This window comes from Cygnus olor, chromosome 1 (assembly GCF_009769625.2).
Source record: "Cygnus olor isolate bCygOlo1 chromosome 1, bCygOlo1.pri.v2, whole genome shotgun sequence".
Taxonomy (NCBI): domain Eukaryota; kingdom Metazoa; phylum Chordata; class Aves; order Anseriformes; family Anatidae; genus Cygnus; species Cygnus olor.
Genome location: NC_049169.1, coordinates 127365821 through 127379013, shown reverse-complemented (window position 1 = coordinate 127379013; position 13193 = coordinate 127365821). Strand labels below are relative to the sequence as shown.

Here is a 13193-nt window from a genome sequence, read left to right as displayed (position 1 = left end):
ATGTCCACATAAACAAGGATATGCCTACCTAGAAACCATATATACCCCCCATACAAACGCAGAGGACGCGTCTAATGCTTATAAAATATAGTCTATTATATGTAGTGAATATTGTCTGTTTTGTGCAATATGCATTAACTATCTTCCACGCCAACTATTTACCTCTACGCCATCGATGCCTGTCCTAATAATTGCTGCATGTAGGAATCTGCCCTGGCCTTACTGCTCTTTCAGTCACCTAATTGCAAGGGGCTGAAAACTACAATTACTATATCAAACAAAAATAGCACACTTTGGTTGTTTACTTGCAGAGATGTAAAAATCTGAAATAAAAAAACTAAACCTGCCTTTGCTAACAGTTCTACCTATCATATTCTCTCGTTACTTGGTGCTGTCAACCCAGCATCAAAAACAGTTATAAATTTGGTTTAGAAGTGACTGAAAGACTCAAGGCTACCACAGATTGCTAGCGATTCCAGCAGATCTTGCACCCGTTCCTCCAATCTCTGTTAATTATGTGCAATTAGCGGTGAATTTTTAAAGGGGGCTTTTGAGAGCAATTGCTTCAGAAGCAGTTTCCTCTGTTTCAAAAGATGCCTGACTGCATGCACAGGGAGTAGGTTATCACTGCATAACTCACGTGGGCTGTGGGTGCATTAAGCTTGGTCTGTGTTCAGTCTTCTGCTCTATGGCCATTCAAAAAACGTGGAAAAAACAAAGATGCTGATTTTTTGGAAAGAGTTCCCTGTGGCAGGATTCATCTCACCTACCTTTGGATGCCTACAAACCATGAAAGTCCTGTCCGTGAGATGTCAGACCCAGCATTCCTCTGCAGTGGTGGGACAGGGGCTGCGTCCCTAGTCCCGATGCATCACAGCCTCAGCAGGGTGTGTGCCATGGAGAGGTTGAACCTCCTGCCAAGTCGGGGGGGGGGGGGTCACTGCTTTGGGCCCCAAACACCAGGGCATGTCAATGCATCCATAGACACACAGCAGAGATGAGGTGAGGCCTGCAGTTATCTACACTCAGTGTTAATTACACCCTTTTTTAGGTCACCCATCCCAAGGAAGGCCAGTCCTCCTCTTGATGTCTTCTCAGCCCTCCACCTCCATCAGTTGCAGAGATGGACCTGGTCCCACCTTCCTCGGTGGGCTGATACAAGGCTGTCCCGATCTTCCTCATGTTCCCTTCTGCATCCTCCCGTTGTGCAACCTCCCATAAATAAACCTCTTTTAGCAGGTCAGTCCTGAAGCATCCCACTCCTTGCTGCTACCCTACGCTGTAGAGCACCACATGTGATGGGGCACAGCGGGGCAAGCAAGCAGGTGGCTTACCGCCGGACACCAGAAAGGGGATCATTTTCCTCAGGACAGGGCAGCTCCTGATTTTTTCCTCAGAGGCCTCACACTCATTCACAGCACCCCTCACAGAACAGCAGGAGCCATCAGAAGGTCCTGCCATAGGTCTTAGTTTTGTGTGAGAAATACAATAGCTCAGGGATGGTGTTCAGAAATAGCACAGTTATTATCAAAGAGCATTTCATTCAAAGGGATGTCCTCAAAGCTGGCAGATCCCCGGTTATAAAATTCCTTCCCCACAGAAAAAAAGAAAGGCAGCCTTTGTACAAAAATATGTCTGTGGCATTACAAAATATGAAATTGTTTCACATGAAGAGTCAGAGAGACTTAAAACTGAAGTTTCTGTACTCCAGACCCTCTGTGTCTATTGCTGTTGATAGTGCTTCATTTTAATAACTGTAAATGGCAAAACCATGCTGCCACTGCAGACAGCATTGCTAAATGAATCACGTAGTTCATTCCTAGTAGCCAGACAAATATTTCCAGGTATAAAAGACAGAAAACATTTTAAAGCCAGTGCACAATACAGCACCACAAAAGGCTATATTTGCCATTTATTTATTTAAAAAAAAATAGCCTGGCATTGGTTATGATTATGGAACATAATTGTGCCTGGTACAAACAGCCCAGAGTAGGACAATCTCATTACATCCATGCTTCTAAGTAAAACAGTCAGGTCCACCCTTTCGACACATCTTCTCCAGGTCTAGCTCATGTCCTGTTGACCCTAAGAGATTTTGTATGTTTTTATGGCCCTTAGATATTTTTTCCTGCTTTCTTCCCTCAGACTGTTGGAAATAACACAAAGACCACCCTGCACCATCAGGATGTTTTTATTGCACAAAGCTGTGAGTATGGCTTGCATTTCCAGGGGTACATAATGGTGTGAAGCCCAGGCAGAAGGGGGAATCAAGCAGAGCGGAGATTGTTTGACTCAGTGACTGGGGATGTTTCCTGGAATGCATCCCTCCCCAGATGGGTGGAGGCACTATCCAGAGAGTGGCTAGTTGGCCTGCACCACAATTTTACCAGGAGCTTGCTAAAAATTAAACAGCATGGATGGCTGGAGGCCATTGGTTAACAAATGCAACCACAGCTCCACACCATTTGAGGAGCCCCATGCCAGCTTCTTAATGCAGACTTGCACTTTCTGCTAGAAGCTTTGTTTTAATGAGAAATTAATCTGCTTCTGGGCACAGCAGAGCAGTGTCTCCAGGAGCTCTCCAAAGGCACCAGCAGGTGCAGAGCCTTCCTGGCACTGGACTGCACCTGCAGCAGTGCCCTCGGGGGAGAGGCAGGAGACGAAGGTGCCTGTATGCAAGGGAAGCACAGCTCCACACGGTGATTTTGTGTTTCTCCCAAAGTCAGAGTGCCAGACAGTGAAATGAGAGCAACATGCATGAGTTCGTATGTCTGGAATCCAAGCACAGGCGCCACACGATTTCATAGTGCTAATGTGTGACTGGAGCACTTTGGTCTTAGCACAGTTAGGGAATGTACAAAATACAAATTTATACGTGTACGTGTGAATGACAGGCATCGCTCAGAAGCAGGATACAGATGTGCTGAGAGAGTGAAACTGCCAATGGTTTTGGAGCTTGAGTCAAAGCTTCAGGAGCTGTATTCCCTTGATGGATGGAGCAATGGTGGTCTACACACACTGAAGATCTGTCTCTTGAAATAAAATAGTAGCTTAAGTCCTCTTCTGGAGAAAAACAAACAAACAAACAAACAAATGAAAAGCAACAACAACAACAACAAACAAAACAAAATAACAAAAAAACCTTTCTCCTCAATGCAACAAAACAGATGCAGCTAGTTACTTGGTGCTGGCCAGCAGGATCTGGCACAGTCCCCTGTGACACTGGGACTGTCGTTAGCAGGGTGAGCATCATGGGATCACCACCCCAATTAGACGGGACATACCTTCACTGAAGTCTTGCATACACTATATTGGAGAAGTCTAGGTGTAGCTGACTCATATTTGGACCTGGAAACAACCCTGCCATGACAGGCGTTTTACCCTTGAAGCAGGACTTAGCATGGAAGTCTCATCTCCAGCTGGGGTCTCCTCACTTCAGTGTGCTGGAGCAAAGGGATCCTCTTGCTCCTGCACAGACATCTTTTCCCCAGGCCCCAAGGAGGCACCCAGGGGTTACCATTTTCTAAAAGCTTATATGTGCAAAATGAGATGGCATGCAGTTAAGTTGCTGTGTCGCAGGGTGAGAAAACAAGGTATGAGGAGCAAATGAGGGAACTGCGTTGTTTAGTCTGGAGAAGAGGAAGCTGAGGGGAGACCCCATCACTCTCTACAACCACCAGAAAGGAAGTTGCAGCGAGGAGGGTGTCAGTCACTTTTCTCAGGTGACAAGTGATAGGGCACAAGGAAATGCCCTCAAGTTGTGCCAGGGGAGGTTTAGGCTGGGTATGAGGAAGAATTTCCTCACAGTGGTCAAGCATTGGAAGGGGCTGCGCAGGGAAGTGGTGGAGCCCTTGTCCCCAGAGGTGCTTAAGAGACAGGTGGACGTGGCACTAAGCAACAGGGTTTAGTGGTGGACTTGGTAGAGTTAGGTGATGGTTGGACTTGGTAATCTAAAGGGTCTTTTCCAACCTAAATGATTATATGACTCTGAGTTAATCAGCTCCCAGTTAATAAAAGCGATGCTAGTCTCAGTACTGGGGAATGCACGCAGAGAGTTAACCGCACACAGGGAGGCAGGCTGCTGCATGGGTGTTAGCGGGGACCACAAAATGGCTCCGGGGCACTACGGCAGGCTCAGCCAGCAGATGTAAAACCTACAACTCCTGCCCTGCCAGGCAGACGGGTGGAGGGAGCTTTGGTGTCCCAGGGGGCAGCAGCCAGGAGAAGCCACATCTCGCTGGCTTTCTCTGCGTTTTTTTTTTTTTTTTTTTTTTTTTTTGGGGGGTGGGGGGGTGCAAATCCTGCAGCTACACTGTCTAAAATTGTTTGGACTCTTACAAAAATATGCTATTGCACAGGGCCTGCGGCAGATGTAGGGCTGTCTCTCAATGAGCCCATGCCCCTCTCTTGCTGAGGGGAGACGTGTGTCCTGTGGGGACAGGCTCTCCTGATTGAGTGGCCTTTCTGCTCCCCTCTCCATGCACCGCTTCTCCACCCCACGCAGGGCTTGCTCGTTTTAGACGGGTTTACCCGATTGCCCATTTTCACAGAGAAAAAAAAAGAACAAACCGGCATTCATTGCCGTCAAGGTACCGATAATGTTGAGTGTGGGGCACGGGAAGAAAAGTGAACGCCGCTGGTTCCACTGGGGCTCGAACCCAGGACCTTCTGCGTGTAAAGCAGACGTGATAACCACTACACTATGGAACCGCCATGCACGCCTTGTTCTCCGGCGCTCCTCCTATCATCGAGGCACACGCGCGCCTCCTTCCCCGCCCCCCGCTTCCCTCCCAGGCGGCGACAGGCGGGGCCGTTGGGCGGCTTGTGAGGGAGGGCGGGGCAGCGCAGCGCAGCCCCCGCCGCCGTTTTTTTAATATATTTTTAATTTTTTTTTTCCAGTTTTATGTGTTTAATTGCCAGTTAATTAAAAAATTGATTAAAACAATTTAATCACAACGCGTTTTCTGGTCTTCAGATAGCTACAGAGCAGCAGCGAAGGGGGTAAATCGCTTTTAATGGCTCTCACGCCGTGAGGGAACCCCCGGTGAAGTCTTCTCTTCGCCTGTGGGCAAGCCCAGGGTGTGCGGCCGAGGAACGCAGGTAACAAGCCTGACACTGCCTCACAGCCTCACGCTGCATGCCTTGGGCACTGAGAGCACTCCCTCCCTGTGCACGCCTGCGGGACATTTTGCTTTCAGCCTGTGCAGTCACAGCATCGCTGCCATCTCACCCCCTTGGCAAAAGGCTGGCAGGCCTCCCTGTGCATCCCGCTGCTCCTTTGGTTTGCTCGGCTGCTCTCTCCTTGCAGATCAGCAGAGAGCAGAGGGCATCATAAAATCATATCAAGCTGGCACGGTGCATTTCGGTGCCCCGCAGGTCGGCCAAACGGTGGCAAAGGCGGACTGAGCTCGGTGAGAGATGCACGAACACCCCCGCTGCTTCTGGGGAGCCTGGCTGCGTGGATTCCTTGTAAATCAGTCACGGGAAAGTGCTCTGCTGCTTGCTGTGGGGTGCTTCAGCTCGCTTTTCAGTGGGGGAGGAAGGTGTAGATGATTCTCTTGCTGCAGAAGACAGCGTTTTAAATAGCGTACTGAGAGGGAAGGCAGAATCTGAAGTTTGTCAGTGGCGGTAATGCCCTTGAAGCTGTTGCGTGGTGCCTGACGGATCCACCAAAGTATGATTTATCCCCTCATATGCAGCGTGGTACCTACTAATGAGCGTTCTGAAAACAAGGCCGTTTGCCCTCAAAAACCCAGCTGGAGAACATCAAGGCTTTTTCTTTACAAACCAGGCAGAGGGGCTGACGTGGGACCAGCACCCCAGCCCTGCCTCAGGAGTGCCTCATGCCTCCCTGTCCAGGCCCTGCTCGCCTCCCCCTGTAACGCTGCACTGCCACGCGAGCACTCCTTGCTGTGCAGTTCAGTCTGTGGGGATTGTGCGTGACACTCCTTTGCAACCATTTATTTTTTTTTAGGGGAAAGATATATATATTACGTGTTGATGCAGCACAAGAAGGCCTAAGTGCTTGTTTCTGCTAAAGGGAAGCTGTTGGAGCTGCTCATGCAATTCGCTTAAACCCACCCACACACCCAGGGATGTCCAAGATTGCTTGGGTTGTGGTTTGCTGATAGACCTGCTGCAGGAGATGGCGCTTGGTCAGGGTGCAGAGCGGCACAGCTGTCCCTGAGGGTCCAGTCAGGCAGGTATTCATGCATTCCAGGGCTTCCTTGGCATTTGTCACACCACACTGAATTCAATGATTGCCTTAAACATAACATCTGTTATGTTTTACCTGGGGTTTTGCGCCACTCCAATTACCGCAGTCCTCGCCGTACCAAATCCTCACGTCCCGGAGGGAGGGAGTGACTTGTAGAGGTACAAATGAAGGCTTCTTTTCCATGTTTACAGGACTGTAGTTAAAAATTGCAATGAGAAATTATTATTTGGCATATGCAAGGTAAATGCATTAATTTTCAGAAGCATGTGGTGCCTGTAAGCAAAACAATGTATTGTTTGTAGCTAAATAACATAGTTTCCGTGACTCTTGAAATTATTAATATTTTGCTGAAGCAGCAGGTTATATACGGTTGCAATTTTTATTTTTTATTTTTATAAAATTTTATTTTTTAATTTTTTTGCCTTTTTTTGTCATTAGAAGCAGTTTCACAGCAGTAACATGAAAACAGAGGTGAAGAACATGATATTTCTAGACTTTTCTGACCATCTACCATGTATGCGATGGCTGCACTTACCAGCTGGTAGGCCCCAGTCTTAAAACAAACAAACAAACAACACATAAAATAAAACCCTTTTACATAGCAGTCATTAGTGTGTGAGTCCAACAGCTCTGTGGGCCCTCCTGACCTGGAGAGCCTGACTTAATCTCGAGGGGCCCAAAGCTTGAGGCTTCAGGACGTAGGTTTTGCACTGTCTGTGCAGTGTGCACCAGACTAGCAACATGCAGATCCAGCTTTCATTAGGCAATTCTTATGCCCGTTTATTTTTCCCATTTATGTCAATTTATTTTATTTTTTTTGGTGAAATCTGAGTGGTGTAGACAGCTGTCATCTCTATAGGCTCCAAGGGGAGGCTGAGACTAGCTTGTGGAGGAATAAAGTTGTTGAAATTATGCCATTGGGCATTGCTTTCCAGAATAATCTGCATTCAGCTAACAATTTGGGGGAAAAAATGTGGTTTGTTTTTTTTTGTGTGTGTGTGTGTTTGTTCATTATTATTATTATTTTGTTCTCATTTTTACAGAGGGTATCCTGGTGCTTTCATAATGTTCCTGTCTAGTTTCTTGCCCTTCAGCAGTTTGGAGGCCCTACAGTTGCATTTCTTAGCCCATGTTTCTGGTTTTGTGTGCTTTTTGCCAAGGATGATAATTTTGGTGTCTTATATCTGTCATCTTTGCACCTCAGAAATGTACATTGCAGGGGGGGATGTATTTTCCTGTTCACCCAAATTAACCTCCTTGGGCTGAATTGTGAGAACAGATTTCTGTCATCTCACTAAGACGCAGCTTAATATGGAAAAGCCAGATAAAATTATTCAGTATATTTGTTTCTCCTTTATCTCTTCTGTTCCTTCTTTCCTTCTGTTTGCGACCACGTGTCCAGATCTCTCAGTCGGGGACTTGTCCCCTGGCCAGTACTTTAAAATACCTTGTTGGATCACATAAAAATACTTTCCTGAGCTTAACAGGAACAACAGCGCAGAAGGAGCACGTTCACTCCAACTATCTTCTTCTTCCAGTCTTTTTGAAACATACTGGCTGCATCGCTTTGTAGTGGGTGCCTCTGAGAAAGAAGCCTGAAGCAGATCTTGAATTATGCATGTGGAATGCCTGCATGGAGGCTGGCTCGGGAGGTTGATTTCCAAAGCATTTGGAAAACAAAACGCATGCAGTTACTTCAAGGACTGCTTGTAAAGGGGTCTCCCGCTTTCTGCACTAGCAACGTTACTTTATTTTTTTCCTGTGCTAGACTGCTCAACAAAATATTATCAGCGTGTTGTTGCCTGCTGTCTGTTGCAGCTGTTGATGCTTGCTAAAATCCTCTTCAGCATCTTAAATGTGCGCGTGATACGTGGCTGCTGAGCAAAAAAGCTCAGCACGTGTGTGACGTGTTGGCGGGACTGGTGTGTTCCCTTTGCCCCGTGTAGAAAGGAGGATGGTCTTGTTAGCTCCAGTCTTCGTCCTTGGACTTGAACGGGAAAGGCTAATTTGGAAGGCACATTTGTTTGTGTTTCCTCAAGTTGCACGTTACTGTGATCCCCGTACGTAACTGGAGAGGTGCCTCAGTCCAGCAAGACTGACTCTTTATCAGGTGGCTTGGTCACATCAGACCACTGAGACAGGGGACGAGCAAATTCCATGAATACCAAGAGAAAACACGCAGGAGAGACTTTGTCCTACGGAATCTAACAGCTAAAGGTTTGATTCCTCTCCCACTCATCTTGGATGAAGCATTTTCTGATGGATTTCTTGGCTACTGGAACAAACCTCATAGCCTCTCATTAGCAGAAATCTTGCTAAATGCCAGTATAGATGAATTTATCAGATACGGTAAATGTTTTATAAATGACATGTATCCCCAGAGTGCAGAGGAAAGAGGTTATGATGTATTTTTGCTTGCATGCATTTTGGCAGAACAGTGTGATCATACATAACTGATTAGCTACTGTAACTCTGATCAAGGCAAGTGCATCCTGCCAGAAAAGCAAACATCAATGCTCTTCTGGGTCATGCAGAATTATGGAGCCTGGTATGTATTTTCTTTGCTGTCTCACTTCACAGAAAAGGAATAGCTTTGAAAGTGGAAGCTTGTGTCTGGGACTCCAGAACCTCAAAGACTAGCTCAGTCAATCAAAGCAGTGCATTCATGCGGTGCCTTCAACTTTGCTGGTTTGGCAGTTTTAATATCTTTTACATGTTAAACAATGTGTCCATTCTGTCACAGTGAGGGAACGTCTCTGTCTGTCCCACAAGATGATTTCATCCCTCTGTCCAAGTGCCTTCACAGTGGTAGTTGATGTCTTCAGAACTGCCACCAGACCGATGGCAAAAATTTCCTGAAAATCTCATGTTATAGCATTGTTAGGCCTTTGGGGCAAGCAGTGAAGATCTTGATCTGATGGTCTCTGTTCTCACAAATGTTTTGCTCCCCATCCCACCTATTTCCCTGGGGGAGCAGGACCTGGCCTTGGGGAACTCCATTGCAGGGAGAGGCTGCAGAGGAAGGGGCACTGTGATCCCCATCCTTTTGGCACTTCCTCCCACCACCATGTGCATTGTAACCCGTGTTCCTTTTTGGACCCAGAACCCCTGCGGTAAGCCCACAGGAGTGGCTGCTGTGCTCTGCTTATCACTGCAGGCCGAGGGTAAGGGTGGCGTTTAGGGCAACTGATGCTGAGGAGTGTACCGCCCAGGAGTATACTGGTGGTACCACAATACATATGTCTGCTGATACCTAATATTTTTGAGTTGTTTGGCAGTGTATGTGTTCAAATTTGTGGTGTCCCCGTGCTGCTCGTGCAAGAAGTGGCAGATTCTTCCACCAGCACTTGGACTTGGTGGCTCTGCCCTTTGTGGGCACCCGTGAAGGGACTGAGAGCCCACACTCAGCGAGGCAAGGAGGCAGGTCGGAGGTGTGGGCCCTTTGGCCAGGGATCAGGGTTTGATTTCAAATCATGCAGCAGCACGGCTTCCTGACCGCACAGGGCAGCCACGCTCACCAAACTTCTTGGCTTGTCCCATCCCTTTCCAGCAAAGGGAACGGACAAGCTGAGTCATGAACTGAGACCCCCGAACCCCAGTCACAACCTTATGGGGAAAACATGTGCACGGAGAGCACCCAAATCACTAATGTATGGACACAGTGCCTCATGGCAGCTTCAGCTGGCAGCATTTCTTTCCTTAGGAGCTTTCATAATCATGCCAGTCACATCAGGTAACCAAATACCCAGGCAGTTGGTACGTCTTTTTTTTTTTTTCCCTGTGTAGTACTAGATCTGCTAAAATGCAAATCATTGCCTCATCCTGGCAGAAAGGCCATTCCTCTTGAGAGAGGCCATGTGACTTGAGATGTGAAGCCAATAACTTCAGCCCATCCCTGTCTCTGCCTGAGATTCAGGAGGCATGGTGACAAAACAGGTCTCCAACAGCAAACAGCGCAGCTGGAGGGCTGCAGCCATCAGCTTTCACATCGGGCTGGACGATGAAAATGTCTTTTTCCCCTGACTGCTTCTGAGGAGCAGGGCTCAAGAAATTTCCTCTCGTGAAGCTGAATAAACAGGTGGGAAGCCAGTGCGTTGCCAGCTTCAGAGCCCCTGTGAGAACCGGAGTACCTGTTCTGCTGAGCTGCACCCCTCGTTATGCAGTTCTGGTTCCAAAAAGGGACGGCTTTGTCTGTAAAAGGAAGCTTCTAAGGGTACTCGTGGAAAAAAAAATCTCTGTACTGCTGAAGAAGAAATAAAAAACAGGTAAATTCTTTGCGTCAGGTATATATCTTTTTTCTTAGCTCATTTTTAAGGAGCAAATTGCCTACATCCTATGTCTATGCAGTGAGTGACAGAGCTGTGTGGTACTATTTATAATTCTGCCCTGAGAAAAAGCAGTGTGCTGCAAACTGTGAAGTTTGACCTGGACTGAATCAGTTATCCAGAACTTCTGAGTATTGATGAGATCAAATAGCTCTGAGGCTACCATATTTCATGTAGTTTTTGCTTTAGGGAAAAAAAATGATGATAATCTTGAACCTTGTTCTGGTGCTTAACATAAACTTCATTAAAACCAATATAAATTGCATCTGAAGCATGAATTTCATTTGTAAATTGGCTCAAATTTCAACACATTTATTCTGGAGCTTTGCTTTTTAGCCTATTTCCCCTTTCAAGTAAGGAGAATGGATATCATGGGATGTCGTCAAACTCCTGCTCGTTATCTGCCCGACAGCCGTGATTCAGATTTCCCACTTCCTCTAGGATAATAAGCTACAACTGTTGTTGAATTTTATGCTCCTGTTGGGTCTCCATTCAACAGAAATAATTTTGCATTGGGATTTTGAGTTTTCTCCTTGCTTCCTATAAGATTCTTCATCTAGAGGCATTTAATGTTTCTGAAAAGTGAAATGGTAGCTTCTTTTATACTTAAAGGTGATCTACACCCTATTTTTGTGCTTGTATTTGCTTAACGCCCCCCCTCCCCCAGTCTTTCTGTGCAAAACTATAAGGCTGCTTGCTTTGTTTATTTTCTACACAAAACCTGCAAATGTTTTGTGTAAATGTATCACCCTTTTGATTGTAGATTACGTGAAATGACTTCCTCCCATCATTTTCCTGCAGATTCTCTTTGGACTTGAATGCAGTTCCTGAACTGAGTGATTGTCTGAACAATCTCTGCATGTTCACACCTTGTGGATCTTGCTGTTACTTACTTTTGCAGTGCATTTTGGGGCTCAGGAATATGAGTCCACCTTAATGAGCTGGTATGTCTTCATCCTGTTCTCTTTCAGTGAGGCTTTGCTGTTTTTCCAGTGTTGCTGCATCCATTCTGTATTGATTCCTGGCCCAAACATTAAGATCTATCAACAGCCATTGCCAGAAGTGATTCCAGCAGCTCTGTAGAGAGCTTAGCTTTGCTTCTCCGAGCAGGCTGAAGAATTTTTTTTCTGCTATGTGTTTGAAACAAATATGTTGAAACAAAAAGCCTTTCTCCTTTCTTTCTCTCACCTAATAGGAACGTCAGTTTTTCCCATGGATATAAAATAACAGAGAGCTAAACACATACAGTTTTGCCAATGTTTGATCTTACTGAGTCACCCCTTGGTTGGCCAAACTCAGTGCTGATTTACAAACTGACTGCTCTGGTGGTCCACAGCCAGGTTCTTTTTCACTGCATTAGTTGACTGTGGTGGCTTCATCCCACTTTCTGCAGAGTGAGTCTTTTAGCTAATGAATCTAAATCATTTCTAGATCCTTCACCTTGGCAATCCCAACTCTGGCAGTAAAGCAGTTCTGAGGAGCTATCCTTCTAAGGGTACTGACCTGGATGTTGTGATTTTGTGCCTGGGGTTCTCTTTTCTAGGTTATTTTGCTCTTTCCTCCTTCATTCCCTCAGCAATGCACAGAAGAAAATCCATCATAAACCCATCTTTTATATTTCTCAGTACTCTGCAGTTCTCATTTCCAATGGAAAGCATCTCTAAGTGAAGCCTGTGAGTCACAGAAAATTAAAACGTTCGTAGCGAGAAGACATCAAAACAAAGCCCCTGGCATTGGAAGCATCCATCCGTCCGCCTGATCTTTATGGGAAAAACTGTCCCTATCTCACCACCTCTGCACCCATATGTACCTTGTAATGCATGTTATGGGAGCAGATGATAACTGCCTGTTAACAAGTATGGTTGAGAAACAGACAGTAGGGTAAGGAGGCACGTCGCTGGAGATAGCTATTGAAACAACTTGCAGGGCATGTAGCATAGCTATGGAAATTTCATCCAAATCAAAATAAAAGGAGGAACTTTTTGTTCTTTGTTTATCAAAGGTAAGAAATAAATGGAATAAAGAGTCAGAAGTTAAAGCCTAGTGGCTCTCATTCGTATGCCTTCTATATCCACAAGCTTGACCTAGACCTAGCTCACGCTTGTCTATAGTAGTGTGGCTTATCTAAATTTAAAAGATGCACTAGGCTTGAAGGGACGGCTCTCTGCCCGAAGGACCTGCAGCCTGATTTCATTAAAAGTCAGCTATAAATCTTTATGAGATTTCCATTATTTTTGAGGCAGCCTGGTCTTTACGTGACTGATAAGCTGAAGGCATGATTGATTTGGGGCAGCACCTATTACATCCGTATCAAATGCTGCCGGTTCGTCGTCTCCATAAATCAGGCTCTTGGCAGCTCAGGATCTGACAGCCAGGTTTCTGAATGCTTGCTGCAGTTCAACCTTCAGTGACTCCCACCCCGAAGAAGAGCAGGATGTGCCCCTCCTGCCTAGCCTGCTGCATGTCTGTTGGCGTGGTTGGAGCGACGTTTTATTTTGCTTCAGTGGATGGGCTATGTATTCATTGCCTGTCCGATCACAAATTTGCCTTTTTGCTGAACTGAGGGAAATGTAGCAATTTCTTGGAGTTATATCTAGAAATGGGATGGATCACTGGCTTGTAGGTACTGAATTATTGTCTGCTCTTTAGTG

The 13193-nt window shown here is 46.1% G+C and overlaps 1 protein-coding gene, 1 long non-coding RNA gene and 1 other non-coding gene across 8 annotated transcripts in view; 1 reads left to right on the top strand and 2 right to left on the bottom strand.

Annotated features, from left to right (window-relative positions):
• Positions 1-4637: 4637 nt before the first annotated feature.
• On the bottom strand, positions 4638-4710 carry TRNAV-UAC. Its single transcript has one exon. It is a non-coding gene; the product is annotated as a tRNA-Val (tRNA).
• An 87-nt stretch (positions 4711-4797) lies between these two features.
• The window catches only part of PPEF1 (protein phosphatase with EF-hand domain 1), a 36420-nt gene continuing 28024 nt past the window's right edge, over positions 4798-13193 (top strand). For 2 of the 6 annotated variants that reach the window (XM_040532541.1, XM_040532555.1), the window contains exon 1: positions 4820-5100. The gene's annotated coding sequence lies outside the window, so the exon portion shown is untranslated. Of the gene's footprint in view, positions 5101-10348; positions 10483-11343; positions 11487-13193 lie in introns of those variants that run through there. The other 4 variants (XM_040532550.1, XM_040532548.1, XM_040532529.1 and 1 more) reach the window with 4 other exon arrangements.
• Positions 10373-12237, bottom strand: LOC121057856. The gene is made up of 3 exons (XR_005813990.1): positions 12046-12237; positions 11436-11563; positions 10373-10460 (listed from the first exon to the last, which is right to left on the bottom strand). It is a non-coding gene; the product is annotated as an uncharacterized LOC121057856 (long non-coding RNA).